The sequence below is a fragment of the Ursus maritimus genome, unplaced genomic scaffold (assembly GCF_017311325.1).
Source record: "Ursus maritimus isolate PB19 unplaced genomic scaffold, ASM1731132v1 scaffold_13, whole genome shotgun sequence".
In the NCBI taxonomy this organism is placed as follows: domain Eukaryota; kingdom Metazoa; phylum Chordata; class Mammalia; order Carnivora; family Ursidae; genus Ursus; species Ursus maritimus.
The window spans coordinates 19,136,843-19,153,071 of record NW_024423675.1 but is presented as its reverse complement, the minus strand read 5'-3'; the positions used below and the strand labels follow the sequence as shown (position 1 = coordinate 19,153,071).

Sequence of the window (16,229 nt, the reverse complement as noted above, 5' to 3'; positions counted from 1 at the left end):
TTTTCCCCTTCCACAAAACCTTACTAATCCCCCATGTAAGTTATTAGGAAAAATTTAAAACTATGTTTCGGGGAATGCGGCCTTAGCTAAGGTTCCTCTAACTACAGTATAATTTCCTATAAAGATTTTTGTTATCAAATTATTTTGAAATTTTTAAGCTCATCCCACAAAGAGTCTGGTTTCAAGAAAGTTTCATTGGGGACCAAGTCTAATCTTTAAGCTGGGGGATGTGCCCGTATGTCACATGACCGACCAGCAGCAACACGAAGGATATCTGGGACCCCTGCTTTGTTCTTGACCCTGTTCACAACCTGAATTTCGGAGAAATTCCTGATCCCGCCGGCCCGAACTTTCCTTTTATCTCTTATTTTTCGCCTCAAAAAAATCCCTCGGGGTGGGGGGAAACCAAAACAAAGTACATTTGATACTCCTCTGGTGTTGGCTCCCTTCCCTCTGCTTTGATCCGCATTTACTGCTTAAATTCTATCTCCTTCCAGCACTTCAGAAATAATCCAACCAGATTCAGTTTGTCCTAAGGGGCTGGTGCTGGATTGTGTCCACTCATTCATTCACTGAAGAGTGTTTCTGGTTCCCTAAGAGAGGCAGGCCGTGCGCCAGGCACCGGGGTTCCAGCAGTGACCCAAGGGATATGGGCCTGACCTCAAAGAGTTTCTGATCTAAAGACAGTGCCAGGGAGGTGGTCTAGCGCCCAGGCCAGGAACTAGGCAGGTCCCAAGTGAGAAGACCAGGAATTACGAATTTAGAGATAATGGAGACTGGAACTTAATTGAAAATAGGCAATTGCATTTTATTCAAAATTTTAAATTGTATAACCTTTTTAATAGGGCGGTTATTGTTTCTTTGGCTGTTTTAATTTTATATGAAGAGCGAAGCTGACTATAAAAGCATGATGATTTTCCTCTAGATTAACTGGTCTTCTAGGTAATACAACAATAACCACGTTTACTTGGTGGCCGCATATTCTAACGTCAGTAAAATAAGTGGAGACCAATAAAAAGCTTCTTCAGAGAGCTGGTGGTGTAACTCAAAACATTCATTTTTAAACAATGTTTTGAGTCATTTTATTTGTTTGTTTAAGTAATCTCTTTGCCCAACGTGGGGCTCAAACTCATGACCCCAAGATCAAGAGTCTCATGGTCCACCAACTGAAACAGCCAGGAGCCCTGCTCAAAAAAAACCCTTTTTTTTTTTTTAAAGATTTATTTATTTGTGAGAGCGAGAGAGAGCACAAGAGCAGGGGAGAGAGAGCACAAGAGCTGGGGAGAGAGAAGCAGACTCCCCGCGGAGCAGGGAGCCGGACGTGGGGCTCGATCCCAACACGCTGGGATCATGACCCAAGCCAAGGCAGCCGCCTAACTGACTGAGCCACCAAGGTACCTCCCCCCACTCAGAATTTTTAAATGCTAAGTGAATGGTAGGTATTCACACGTGCGGAAAACAAATCATGAAGAACTTTTTTATGTCCAAATTCTTTTGAAGTGAGGCTGGGGATTTTTTGCAAGGTGCTCTGCGGGATGGGTTTGGAACCACTGGGCTTGGATAACTTTGGTAGAGAGCGAGAATCGGATCAGAAAACCCGGCTTCAGATAGACCATATCGTCTCTTTCTCTTCCTTGTTCTCCTTTGTGAATACGAAATTCTACCAATCCCAGCTTCTCTTTCTTCTCCCTGGTTTCGAGATGAATTGAACTCCTTTTCCAGAGGCAGAGACTGGCAGCTGTGTGGAAGCTTGAGCTGTTCCCTGCCTCAAGGTGCTTGGGTTTGGGGCAGGAGGTGAGGTGGTGCTTCGGGAAGGGAATGGCGGTCACTTTCTCATAAGCCATTGTGGGTGACACAGCCTTTTGGGTCAAGATGTACTCAGGAGCAACTCAGAGGAAATTCTCTACCAAATCTCATGTTCCCGGCACCAGGGCCGAAAGAAAAAAATTTTTAAGAACACTTTGTCCTGGATCCTGTGCTCATCTCCATAAAATGTGGTCATTATGCCCCAACTGGCCTTATCCATAGGCAGAGTAGGTAATTCTTGCTTCAAAAATGACAATCCGGGGGCGCCTCTGTGGCGCAGTCGTTAAAGCGTCTGCCTTCGGCTCAGGGCGTGATCCCGGCGTTATGGGATCGAGCCCCACATCAGGCTCCTCCGCTGGGAGCCTGCTTCTTCCTCTCCCACTCTCCCTGGGGGGTGTTCCTTCTCTCGCTGGCTGTCTCTATCTCTGTCAACTAAATAAATAAAATCTTTAACAAACAAAAAAAAATGACAATCCGTAAATAAGTCCTGGGGATGTAATGTACAGCGTGGTGATTACAGTTAATAATACAGCATTGTATGTTTGGAAGGTGCTAAGAGTAGACCTTAAAAGTTGTCATCACAAGAAAAATAATTACGTAACTATGTGTGGGGACAGATGTTAACTTGATTTATTGTGGTAAATTTCACAATAATACAAATACTGAATCATTATGTTGTACACTTGAAAAACTGAAATGTTATATATATGTCAGTTATATTTCAACTAAAAACAAATGCAATGAAAAAACCCCCCGAAACAAAAAAGGACAACCCGACTGCCCGCCAATCTATCTCTCTAGCTAGCTTCACCCTTTTTTTTTTTAAGATTTTATTTATTTATTTATTTGACGTAGAGAGGCAGCGAGAGAGGGAACACAAGCAGGGGGAGTGGGAGAGGGAGAAGCAGGCCCCCAGCCGAGCAGGGAGCCCGATGCGGGGCTCGATCCCAGAACGCTGGGATCATGACCTGAGCTAAAGGCAGACGCTTAACGAGTGAACCACAGGGGCCCCTAGCTTCACCCTTTTTGATTCTTGAGAGCTTTCTTCTTTAAAATGCAGGTATCCCTTAGAGCAGTTATAGCTCAATTTAAGAGTTACAGCTTGCTAGATAACATGTCCAAAACTGAATTTCCGGTTTTCCATCTCAGTAAATGGGTACCAGTGCTCACACACTTACTCAAACTAGAACCACACCCTTTCCCCTGGGTTTCTTATGGGGTGCATTACCCATTCTTCTCAGTTTTTCCTCCAACATATATCTCAAGTCTATCTACTTCTCTCCCTTTCCGCTGCCACCATCCTGGTCCAAGTCACCCTCATAGGTCATTTGCAATGTCCTCCAATGCATTCCCTCAGCACCTTGTACCACTCCCCATCAGCAAGTGTTGTAATTGCTGTTTACTCACCTGCCCCCTCCCACATGAGTTCAGGGCCTGGTTTGTTGGAGAGATGAGTGAATCTAAGTGACACCATCTTCTCAGCCACTGGAGATGAGGCTGGAGATGAGGTTGTGAATTCTATTTACTATGCTCAACAAGAATATTCTTTCTCTAGGTCTGGTGTCTGGATACTTACGAAAAGCCCACAGATATATTTTGAAGGGTAACTTGACCTGAAATGAATCCTAATCAGTTTAGACAGAAAAATATAAGACTTGATTTAGAACCAAGAAGTTTTTCTAAGTTTTTCCTATCAGAGTATCTTTGGTGCTTTCTCATCATGTTGAAATCCTTCATGAAGCATATCGCTAAGTGTGTAAGAGATGATGCTGGATACATTAAACAGCTGGTATACTTTTGAATTGAGTCTTGGGAGCAGCTTACACAGAGTAAAGATCCCTCTTAACCTTTTGGACTTCAGGGTCAAGTTGTCATGTGAGGGGGGAAATCTACCCCCACATCTGGATGGCTTGCGGGCTCCTTATGCTAACGATCACGCCTGCTCGTCCAGCTCCTGCCTTTCTCCAATGGACTGTAGTGCCCATTTGCACTTATACCAGCAGATGCATAGGAGAAACGAGAAAAAGCCCAGAACAGTTAATTTAGCATTGCTGATGTTTAACTAGGAGCGGGTTGACTAGAGTACATTCCAGACTCTTGTTTTTTCAAGCCTTACTTCGTTTTTCTTACAGTCTGTCTCTTCTTGCTTCCCTCATCTTGTAATAGATTTCCTCCATCCTTTCTCAGAAACATCTCTTTGCTTCCTAAAATCATAGACCCTTAGAGCTAGAAGGTCAAGAGACTCCCCAGTAGTTGGTTTAATATCCTCTGCAGGGAGGGGCGCCTGGGTGGCACAGCGGTTAAGCGTCTGCCTTCAGCTCAGGGCGTGATCCCGGTGTTGTGGGATCGAGCCCCACATCAGGCTCCTCAGCTGTGAGCCTGCTTCTTTCTCTCCCGCTCCCTCTGCTTGTGTTCCCTCTCTCGCTGGCTGTCTCTATCTCTGTCGAATAAATAAATAAAATCTTTAAAAAAAAAAATATCCTCTGCAGGGAAAGCTGAGGCTCAGAGAGTTGAAATGGCTTACCCACAGCAGTTAGGAAGCCGGTCTTTGACCCATGGCCCAAAATTCTTCCTCCTGTGTAATGCTGCCTAGCCTCTCTCAGAGAATAACAAGGAGAAATAAGACTCCAGTGCTTACAGAAAAAAAAAAAATTCTCTTTCTTGTATTTGGAAAAAATCAATAACAATAGCACATATGCATTTGTGCTTTTAAGATATTAATTTTCTGACTTAAAGAGCTCCACCCACGTAAAACAATAAAAGTGAAAACCCGATTAAACTAGAAAATAAAAATACTTTTAATATAAATTTATCATTAGATTTCTGACTTGCTTCTCCAGTTAACTAATTAGCCGCCCAGTATTTCTTAAGTACAATGCTCTGATAATGTCCTTCTAATCACACTCTATTGAGCAGTGGGCACCCTCAGCCCTGGATAAATTAATTCAAGAGGCTCAGAACTCTCTTGCATGCCGTACTTGTTTCTTTACTTTCTTTTCATGGATTTGGTTCACTATTCTTCTTCTTCTGCATTCTCAAGTGTTGAAAGGTACCCATTCAAGTGTCTCTTTGTTTAGGTATGCTATAAAAATTAAAGTTGACACAAAAATGAAATATCAAAAGATTATACTCGATAGAAATATTCCTAGGGAGGGCTGCTTCCAATTCAGTCTTCATATTCAGTCTTGAGAACGTAGGACCTGTGGCTGAAAGGGGTTGTCAGAGACTGACTTAAGAGTAGTTGCTCAGAGTATAATGGGGTTTGTAGAGATCCAGATCACCTTCTTAGTACCCTGCAGAAGAGCCAGCATGTATACAAATGGAAAGTATCTATCAAACACTCTCTGAGAGAATCCTGAGAACCGTGTGGTCAGCCTAAACCCCTCACTTTGTTTAGCCTGCATGGCCCTCATGACTCGACCCTATCTGCTTCTCCTAGGCTCCTCGCTGACCACTGTCCTCTCGTTCACCATGCTGCAGCCCAGCTATTTTCCATTCTACCCCTTCAATTCCACATGCTCTTCTCTGCTTGGAGGCCCTGCCCCTGCCCTCACCTGTTCCCTTGACCTGGAATGCTCTCCCTTCTCAGGACTAGCTCCTCATCCCAAGGGGAAGCCTTTCTGAAGCACTTTACCAGAGGGAGGCACCACCTCTAACCAGTCTGTCTCCAGCCCATCATCTTATTTGTTTCCCTCATAGCACCTACCATGATCTGAAATTATTGACTTAATCTTTTACTGTTTGTTGTCTGTGGTATTCCCCTCCCCCAAGCTCCGTAAGAATCTGCTTATCTTGTTCACCCTGAGTATCCCCAGCATCTCAGCATCTGGCATGTTGTAGACGCTTGAGGAATATTCGTTGACTATATGAATTAATGAATCAAACAAGCTGGAGGTTTGTGGATTATTGTTCAAATAGCAATGGGCTGTGCAATTATAATGTCGACCAGATTCAGAATCGTCTGCCAGGATTGAAACCTCCAAGAACATCAATGTGGGAAGGAAGACACTAGACTCATCAGCCTAAGGCAACTGCTTCTAATTAGAACTTTTCCTAAACCTGGGCTGTACCCTGATGGTCCTTTGTAATGTTTCCTATCACATGTCAGTTTAAATTCCTCAGTGAGGAAATGCCCAAGCAGTATTGGGAGGTGTGATATACCTTTTAATGGTAAGCCCTGGGGACAGAGAGATGAGGAAGACTCCATCCCTTTTCTGAGAGATCTTGTAGTCTAACAGGGGGAAGACATAAGGGGCTTTGTTGTTTGTAGATTGCCTAGATCACAGTATTCGCATTAGCACATGATGCAGTCTTAGCAGTGGTGTTCTATGATATAAGACGTTGGAATGGCTCCTGAGTCCTTCACCTTTTGAAGCCTAGAATGCTTCCTAGTCCACTAAAGTTCTGTGTTCCAAAATCAATAATGACTTTTTAAAAAAACCTACCCATTACTGAGCTCCTATTATATGCTAGACCTTGCCCTGGGCATTTTTTACAGTTTTTTTCCCAAGGTAGTTCCGGTGATATTATACTCATTTTTACCTATGATGACACTGAGACTCAGGAAACTTCAGTATCTTGTTCGAGGTCACACAACTAGTAAGTGAAAGCCATGAATCAAATCCAGGTGTTTCCAATGGCAGAGCCCGTGTGCCCTGTGCTATGCTACGGGCTCTTGTTTCAAATATTGCAGGAATCAGTTCCTCCATTTTTCACCTACACTGGATCTCTCCCCAGTTTCCCTTCTCTGCTCATGTCAAAGGCCATCTTTATACATACCAGGTCAAAACCTTACAGACCCAGGCTGTCTTTTTACAAAAAGAGTGCAGTCCAATGGTGCATTGTACTGATAGAACCATTAAAGAAGGTTATAGGAGTTCCAAGGCTACCTAGGAGACACGGGGTAAAAAAAAGCACTAAATAATCCATTGTAGATGTGACTGACACGAGGCCCATAATGGGCTCAGCTTCTGCTTCCCCTTTTGTAATGGCAGAAACTTTCTGGGTGACACCATTTGTTCCCTAGGTCTGTCCAGATTCCCCTCATCTCTTGCCTTGGCATAGGTATTTTCGGTTCTTAACAGTTAGTTAAAAAGTGTTCATTGAATAGAAGTAGCTGTATCTTCCAAGGCGTGTGACTTCCCCCAGTGAATGGGCAGCATTGAGTGCTGGTTTCCCCGTAAAGCCAAACTCTTCCTCCACCTCAGGGATGCTGTGCCACTCCTCCCAGCCCCTGGTGTGAGGTTTTCATAATTTACCTGGAAAATTGTGATTTTACTCCTGCTCATTAAGTCTTATAAATATTATGATTTGCATGTCACATTCCCCAATGAGTTTCCCCTTTGTAAACTCTGAGCTGTTTGGACAGGTGCAGAAATAGGTAGGGAGGCTGGAGTTGGGGGGAATGAAGACAGTCACTGACACCCCCCCCAATACCATCCAGCCACGGGCAGGGCACTACTGAAAATGAACAAGCACAAGGAAGGAAAACTTGTGAGAGCAATTATTATTCTGCTGAGGAAATACAATTGAGTTTCCTTAGACCCCCTTGGAGCATCCGGGAAATATTAAATTATCTTTCAACCTCTTGAGTGTGAACTGGTTTTGTAGGTATGCGTGACAACCGACTTCAAAACAAAGGCTTTTAGAGGAGGGTCTCTAACTAGCCACTCTCCTCTCTAAACATGCCTTCTAAGAAGGCATATGCCAACAGGAGAAAGGGGGGTGAGAAACTGGGGAAAGAGTGGAAGAGAAAATGAGGGGAGATGGCAAGGGAGGAGAGGAGAGAGGGCGAGGCAGAAACAAAGGACTCATTGGGGTTTATTTTTTTTTTTTTAAGATTTTATTTATTTATTCGACAGAGATAGAGACAGCCAGCGAGAGAGGGAACACAAGCAGGGGGAGTGGGAGAGGAAGAAGCAGGCTCATAGTGGAGGAGCCTGATGTGGGGCTCGATCCCAGAACGCCGGGACCACGCCCTGAGCCGAAGGCAGACGCTTAACCGCTGTGCCACCCAGGCGCCCCCACATTGGGGTTTAAGTGTTCTGCTTCCTTTTCTCTTTCATTAGCTCAAATAACGGGGCTGCCCATGGGTTTCAAATCCACTTAAGCTCTTCTTGGGAGCTGGTTGTGGCCTGAGGCACAGGCTGACTCAGAGGAGAGCCTGGCGGGGGCAGAGGCAGAAGTCACACAGAAAGGCTCTGACACGTGAGCTGTCGGGTGGTGTCAACAACAGCTGACCTGTCATAAGACCTTCGGAAGAAAACCAACGAGAATCTTGTTTCAGAGCAGTAGTGCCCGGCCAGCTCCCTGCTAGGTGCTTGGAAACAGATTGACTAGCATAATGGAGTGGTTTTGTAATCTGTCATAATACCATAAGCCACAGACCCACAGACTTTGACCCCTCACAGGTATAATAAGCTCCTTTATTCGGCTGCACATGTACTTCCTACGGGGAGAGAAGAAGGGGGCCCTTCTCCTCATTACATAGCCACAGCAGATGTTTTGCTGGAGAACAAAGCGCTATATTCATCAGCAACAATCTTATAAACCAGGTTCTTTCTTCTAGCCAGTTAACTAATTGACAGTTAAGAATTCGTATTAATAATACACTGCAGCCAGGCATGGCTTAATCTGACAGTTTTATTAAAAATGTAGGCAGGCTCTACAAGCCACCATGACCGTCAGCCCTTATGTAGGAATCCTGCTTACAAAGGATCTTAACTTGCCCGTAAAACAATACCACCCTGGCAGAAAAGTGTTCTCTCGGGTCGAAGTCTAGGAGTCAGCACAGTCAGTCGCTTGGGTGATTGTTGTTCTTCCCTTTGTGACACTTCTGAACAGGGAAGTGATTTTGTCCGTGTTTTCTTAAAATCTTATGGGTATGGTTCGCCTGCTCTGGACCAAACGATCGGGGTAGTGATGTATTCGGACTCTTCCTTTCTGCTATTCTGTGTCCTCTCGCTTGACATGTTTTCTTACCGGGTGCAGAAGGAACTATTTCTCAAGTCATGAGCAGCTCCATCCCAAGCGACGTGGTGGGAGAAATAGAGAAATCCAAAACCTATCTTATCACTGCCTTTTTCCAGTCTTTGCCTTTGAAATCCTACCCATTTTTCAAGACCCAGTTTAAAGATCCCCTCCTCCGTGACATCTCCAATTTCCTTCACTGGCGGAAACCAAATATTTTCCTCTTCTGCTTTCCCAGCACGTGCACCGAACTTCTTTCGTGCCCTTGACTCATGGACTGTAACCCTCTTGGCACACAGTCTGTCCCATTATGCCCTCATCCTCCCTCCCGTGATCCCTTGCCTCTGGCAAATACTTACTAAATATTTGCTGGGTCCGACTGAATTTATTCCTTATCGCTTACTCTCATCTCAGTCAGTCTGTAGACGCTCTTTTGATCTCTGTTCTTTTTTCTGTCTCTAGAATCTAGTCCTTTTCTGTGGCAAGACCTTACATACCTCTTGCCCATCTCCCTGCTTCAGTCTCAGCCTCCTTGAGACGGATCTTTCTACGACAGGCATACAGTCACTCCTCTGCTGCCAGTCCTCCCACTGGGCCTCCTTCCGTCATTCATTCTCCCAGACACTTACCGAGCGTGCACCACGTGCCATGCGCTGCACCGGGGGCTGGGAGTTCGGCATGAGCAAAACCCTCTAGAGTCCTGCGCTGGTGGAGCTGACACGCCGGTGGGGAGATAAACAATACTGAACAGGAACGCTGGATGGCAGATGGTGAGAAGTGCTACGGGAAAAGGAAAGCAAGGGACAAGGACAGGAATGAAGGACGGGAAGGTGCTATCCCGGGTCAGTCAGGAAAGGCTTCTGCTTGAAGGTGACTCTGAGCAGGGGGCCTGGCGAAGGGAGGAGCAAGCCGAGTGGGAACCTCAAGGAAGAGCCCCCCAGGCAAGGGGACACACGGTGAAGGAGGTCGTCTGGTGGGAAGGTGCCTGCCAGTGTGGTTGAGCAGAACGAGGCTGGAATAGGAGGTAGGTGGGTAGATAATGTTGGACCTTGGGGGCATTGAGGGGACGTTGGGTTTTACTCTGAATGAGAAGGAGAGCTTTGAAGGATTTTCAGCAGAGAAGGGCTTTGATTTAACTTCAGGTTTTGTTTTTTTTTAAGATTGTGTTTATTTATTTGAGAGAGAGAGAGTGAAAGAGAAAGCATGAGCAGAGGGGAGAGGGAGAAGCAGGTTCCCCACTGAGCAAGGAGCCTGATGCAGAACCCCATCCCAGGACCCTGAGATCATGGCCTGAGCTGAAGGCAGACGCTTAACCGACTGAGCCACCCAGACGTCCCAGAACGGGATACTCTTAAAAATACAACAAACACATACACTTATAGGTTGGAAAAGAGAGATTCTAAAATTCTAACAAGTTTAAGGGTATCTGTGCCCCTAATACAACATTTAGGGAGGTAACTACACCCAGTAAGTCATGCCTCTCACGTCCTACAGCACATCCCATGCTTGGCTTCCTGAAGAACATGTTTCAGGGCAAAAGAAAAATGAAAGTCATAAAAACCTCTGGGATCATTGATTATGGAAACCCATGCTGGCTGGTTAATAGTCATAATAGTTAATTGGAAAATTTTGTTTCCAGTCACTTTAGTAACTCAAAATCTTTTTCTTTTCCAGCTTACTCCCCGAAAGTCCTAAACTGTTTCCAAAATGGTATTGCTCAGCTGAAAGGAAGAAAGGGCTGGGGCACTGATGCATGGATGGATCGTAGGTACGTTCGTATTCGTAGATTCACTCTGATATTTTTTATTGTGCGAATTCCTTTTTAAAAATCAACTTTTTTGAGGTATACTTCACACACAATAAAATACACCCATTTAAGTGTGCAATTCAGTGGGTTTGGACAAATGTTTGCCCCCATAGAAACACCACAATCAAGACATAGAGCACTGATGTCATTCCCCCCCAATTTTTTCATCCCAGCGGCAATTTGACACAAAAAGTAAAAAGCTCTAAAATGCCCATTTTTAAAGGATTTCATTTTCCTTAAACCCCAATTCTTGCCTTCATGAGCAAATTGAGATAACTTTAGAAAAACATCTCTTAGTGGTTTCTTTCCAATAGGTGCTGGACAACACTTACCCGATTATGGTTTTCAGCTACTGGTGACAGTTAGGAGTATAGGTGCTTTCAGTCATTGGTGTCAGCCTTGCCTTCTGCCCTCATCTTGAGAAATGGCAACTACGGTTCCAGCATTACCTCTTCCCACTTCTGGACCCTCAGCCATGGTCGGACAGGATGCATGACTGCCTTTTAAGGGCACCATATTTAACACAAAACAGAACGCAAACTCGGTGCATTTGTTCACATGAAGTCCCAGTCTATAAAACCCTTTCCAGGATCCAGCTCAAGCCTGGCCTCTCTGAGAAGCCTTTCCCAACCCACCTACGATCGCGGAGATCCCACAGTATCCATATCGTGTGCTGTTCAGCACCCATGGTTAGCATCATCAGTTCAGTGTCTCGAGCATGTCTGTCTCCTCCACACCTGGGTGGTAGACTCCGCAAGGGCAGGGGCTTCCTTCTCCACAGCAGTGTCTAATGCCCAAGGAATAGTCACTGAATGACTGAGCTCATGAGACTTTCCTTGACAGAATACATTAAACAGGTCTCAAAACACTCCTTGACTCACAACAGATGGCTGGATTTTTATCCCATGACTTCCCTAGCCAATGACCTTAAAGGGACACATGGGAGTGTTGGGTCCTGCACTCTGATGTAGAAGCCATTCTGCCTTAAGGAAACCTGCTGTGTAACCGTCCAAACTTACAGAGTATATAAATCATGCATATTTTTTGGAGAGTAGGAAAAGGGTTGCAGGAGGGGGAGGGAAGAGAGAATATCCATGATTACTTTCCTTACAAAATATTGTTTCACTATGTGGGAAGCAGTCATCACCAGGTTCCTTGAGTACTTGATTTCTTCCTCCTTTGGTCTCCTGTGAGTCTTCCCTTCATCACGCATCTTCTCTCTTTCCAATTCTTTCAGACTTCTCCCTCATGCCATGAACAACTCCAGTTTTCTTTAATTGAAAAAGAGAAACTGTATGTATCTCTCTGAGATCCTCCATCTCCCACAGCTGTGACTATATCTCCTTCCCTCCCTTCTCATCCAATTTTCAGAGTCACCTACATTCATGGTCTTCACTTTCTCTATCTTTTCACTCCTCAACTTGCTCCAGCCTCGCATCATCTACTGACATTTCTCTTGCAAAGGCCGCTGAACTCATAACTGCCAGGACAAGTGGTCAATTTTCAGTACTATCTTTGTTTCATTCACAAAGCTGATCATTCTTTTTCCCCTCTCCTCCAAATTTTCTTCTAAGTCTTCCAAAGTTTGTCAGTCTCTTTCTTGTACACCTCTTTCTTTTTATTTTTATATTCCAAAATATTGCCATTACCCACAATTCTGCCCTTGGCCTGCTTATCTTTTCCTTTATATAATCTCTTTTCCCAATTGCATTTATTTCCCAAGCTTGAACTGTTACCTGTACAATGATAACAGTGGAATGTGGTTTTCCAGCCCAGCCCAGATTTTTCTCCCAAGAGCTAAGTATTGTCCATCAAATCTTCAAAGTCAACATGCCCAAATTCTACTCATGTTGTTTAAATGGCACAACTGTCTCTTCAACACCCAAGTCAGAAACATGGGTAACATCCTGACTTCTCTCTCTGCTTTCCTCCTGCCCTTCTTTCATTCAGGTTCCACTCCTGGTAGAGCAAATATTTTTTCCCTTAAATTATGTAGACTGGAGTTGCATTTTACTTGGCAAGGACTAGATCCCAAAGGCAATGAGCACAGTGACAATTGGGAGAGTTAAAATTAACCTGAAAGATTTTTGTTTCAGTCTATGAAGGATTAAATGCTACAGGAATGTCCCTTCTACCATAAACTACTAGAAAACCAGATAACACATTTGAGACAATGGTGTCCAGACGTTGGACAACAAGTCATGCAAGACTGTAATCCCTGAGAGAAGGTAAGGAAACAAGGGAAGACTTATCAGTACTATAGCTCATTGTCTGGAGGCAATTTCTAGGCCCCAGACAATTTCCTAGGCAAGAAAAAAGAAACTAAACAGAGCCTGATGATCTTGCTGAGTTGAAAGGCAGAGATCCGGGTTTGGCAAATCTGAGGGATAGAATACAAGAGTAGAGGGAAGTGAACAGAGAGCTACACAGGAGTTCCTTTGAGTCTTTGGCTGAGTACTGATCTGGGCATATATAAGTGGAAACTCCCCAAGGCCTGGAAATAAACCACTCTAAAAACAGAGGATGATCAAATGCTCAAAGCTCACGCAGGGCTGGGAGTAGTTTGTATTTCCACCAGCCAGAACAGAGGCCTCATATTAGATAAAGTATTTGCTCTTATAGTGGGTCTAACTTAGTACTAGAACAGTGGGTCCTCTGCAGTGTAGTTCTTCTGGTGATGAATTCTTTCAGCTTTTCTCTGTCTAAAAGCATTTTATTTTGTTTTGTTTTGTTTTTTGAAAGATATTTTTGCTGGGTATAGAATTCTGGGCCAACAGGTTTTGTGTTTTTTTTTTTAAAAGTGTTGTTCCAGACACTTTTCCAATGAAGACATACAAATGGCTAACAGACACATGAAAAAATGTTCAAAATCATTAGCCATCAAGGAAATTCAAATCAAAACCACACTGAGATACCACCTTACGCCAGTTAGAATGGCAAAAATAGACAAGGCAAGAAACAACAATTGTTGGAGAGGATGTGGAGAAAGGGGATCCCTCCTACATTGTTGGTGGGAATGCAAGTTGGTACAGCCACTCTGGAAAACAGTGTGGAGGTCCCTTAAAAAGTTAAAAATTGAGCTACCCTATGATCCAGCCATTGCACTACTGGGTATTTACCCCAAAGATACAGACGTAGTGAAGAGAAGGGCCATATGCACCCCAATGTTCATAGCAGCAATGTCCACAATAGCTAAATTGTGGAAGGAGCCGAGATGCCCTTCAACAGATGACTGGATTAAGAAGTTGTGGTCCATATATACGATGGAATATTACTCAGCTATCAGAAAGAACGAGTTCTCAACATTTGCTACAACATGGACAGCACTGGAGGAGATAATGCTAAGTGAAATAAGTCAAGCAGAGAAAGACAACTATCATATGATTTCTCTCATCTATGGAACATAAGAACTAGGATGATCGGTAGGGGAAGAAAGGGATAAAGAAAGGGGGGGTAATCAGAAGGGGGAATGAAACATGAGAGACTATGGACTATGAGAAACAAACTGAGGACTTCAGAGGGGAGGGGGGTGGGGGAATGGGTAAGCCGGTGATGGGTAGTAAGGAGGGCACGTATTGCATGGTGCACTGGGTGTTATACACAACTAATGAATCATCGAGCCTTACATCGGAAACCGGGGATGTACTGTATGGTGACTAACATAATATAATAAAAAATCATTAAAAAATTAAAAAAAATAAAAAAAAATAAAAAAAAGAGTTACAAAAAAAAAAATAAAATAAAAGTGTTGTTCCACTGTTTTACTGCCAATGAAAAATCTGTTCTCATTTTAATAGTTCCTTTCTATATATAATGTGTATTTTTTTCCTTTCCTGCTTCTAAGGTATTGAAAGTAATTTGATTGTGACGAGCCTCAGAGTAGTTTTCTTCATGTATCTTGTGCTTGGGATTTTTTAATTCCTTGGACCTGAGTTTATAGTTTTCAAGAAATTTTGGAAGATTTTCAGCCATTATTTCTCTGAATGTCTTTCTGTTCTCCTTCCCTTTCTTTGGAGGCTCAAATTATTATGTTAATCCTTACATATCAGTATTTAATATAAATACAATATAATATATTCATATTATGTAAAGTTGCCTGTATTAATTGTTGTATATTAATATAGTATGTATACAAAACTGCTTTAAGTTGTCCCACAGATCACTGATGCACTGTTCGATTTTACATTTCTTTTCTCTCTCTGTATTTCATTTTGGATATTTTCTTCAATCGCACTAACTGGCAATGTTTAATCTGCTATTAATCTCATCCAGCGTATATTTTATCTCAGACATTGTAGCTTTTGTCTCTAGATTTGGGTTTTTTAAAAATATCTTCTGGCAGTGCACCCAGCAGTCCCACAGATCTGTCTCTTGCTTCAACAGCATTTGGATGCAACAGATCCAGGGATGCCCCTTCTACCAGCCTCTAACCACCCTCCAAACATTTTTCTAGTTGCAACTTTTGGAGCCATCTTCTTGGCCACCTTCTGCCTCCAGGTCCAGCCAATACCTTATTTTGAGCTTAGCTCCTTATTACAGATCAACCATGAGCTCCCAGATTTGTCAGGACTATTCCACTGAGGTGGAGGCCACCGTCCACCACCTGGTCAGCATGCATCTGTGGGCCTCCTACACCCACCTCTCTCTGGGCTTCTATTTTGACTGCAAAGATGTGGTTCTGGAGGGCATGGGCCCCTTATTCTACAAGTTGGCTGAGGAGAAGTGAGAGGGTGCTGAGCATCTGTTGAAGATGCAAAACCATGGCGGCAGCAGTGCCCTCTTCCAAGATGCTCAGAAGCCATCCTACGATGAGTGGGGTAAAACCCTGGATGCCATGGAGGCTGCCCTGGCTCCAGAGAAGAACCTGTACAAGGCCCTTTTGGATCTGCATGCTCTGGATTCTGCCCATGCAGACCCCCATCTCTGTGACTTCCTAGAGAACCACTTCCTGGATGAGGAGGTGAAACTCATCAAGAAGATGGACAATCACCTGTCTAACCTCTGCAGGGTGGCTGGCCCCCAGGCTGGGCTGGGTGAGTATCTCTTTGAAAGGCTTACCCTCAAGCATGACTAAGAGGCTCTGGAGCCCAGCAGCCTTTGAGGGACCCCTCTGGTATCCCCCTGATGCCAGTGCTTCTGCCTGAGCCTCTTCTGCAGCCATTAGGCATCTTTTTAACCACTCTGGAGCCCTCTCTCAAGCCATGGACCAAATGGAAACAATAAAGCCTTTTGCAGCAGCTGGTAAAAAAAAAAATCTTCCATGTTTCTACTTAACGTTTTGAACTTATGGAAAATAGCATTTTAATACCATCTGCTAATTCCAACATCTATACCAGGTCTGGATTAGCTTCAATTAATTGATTGCTGTCTCTGCACAATGGTGCATATTTTCTTGCTTCTTTGTTCATGTTTGATTGGATGGCAGACATTGTGGACTTTACCTTGTTGGGTGATGGATATTTTTGAATTTTTATAAATATTCTTCAACATTATTCTGAAATACACTTAAGTTACTTGGAAATCATTTGATTCTTTTGGGCCTTACATTTAAAAGGCTATAGAATAAACTAGAATAGCATTTAGTTCAGGGGTAATAGTCATTCTCCATTGTTGAGGCAATACCCTTCTGAGGATTCTACAAATGCTA

General features: G+C 43.7%; 1 pseudogene; it reads left to right on the top strand.

The window, feature by feature from the left end:
• Positions 1 to 14,912: 14,912 nt before the first annotated feature.
• On the top strand, positions 14,913 to 15,656 carry LOC121102226 (annotated as a pseudogene).
• Positions 15,657 to 16,229: the final 573 nt, after the last annotated feature.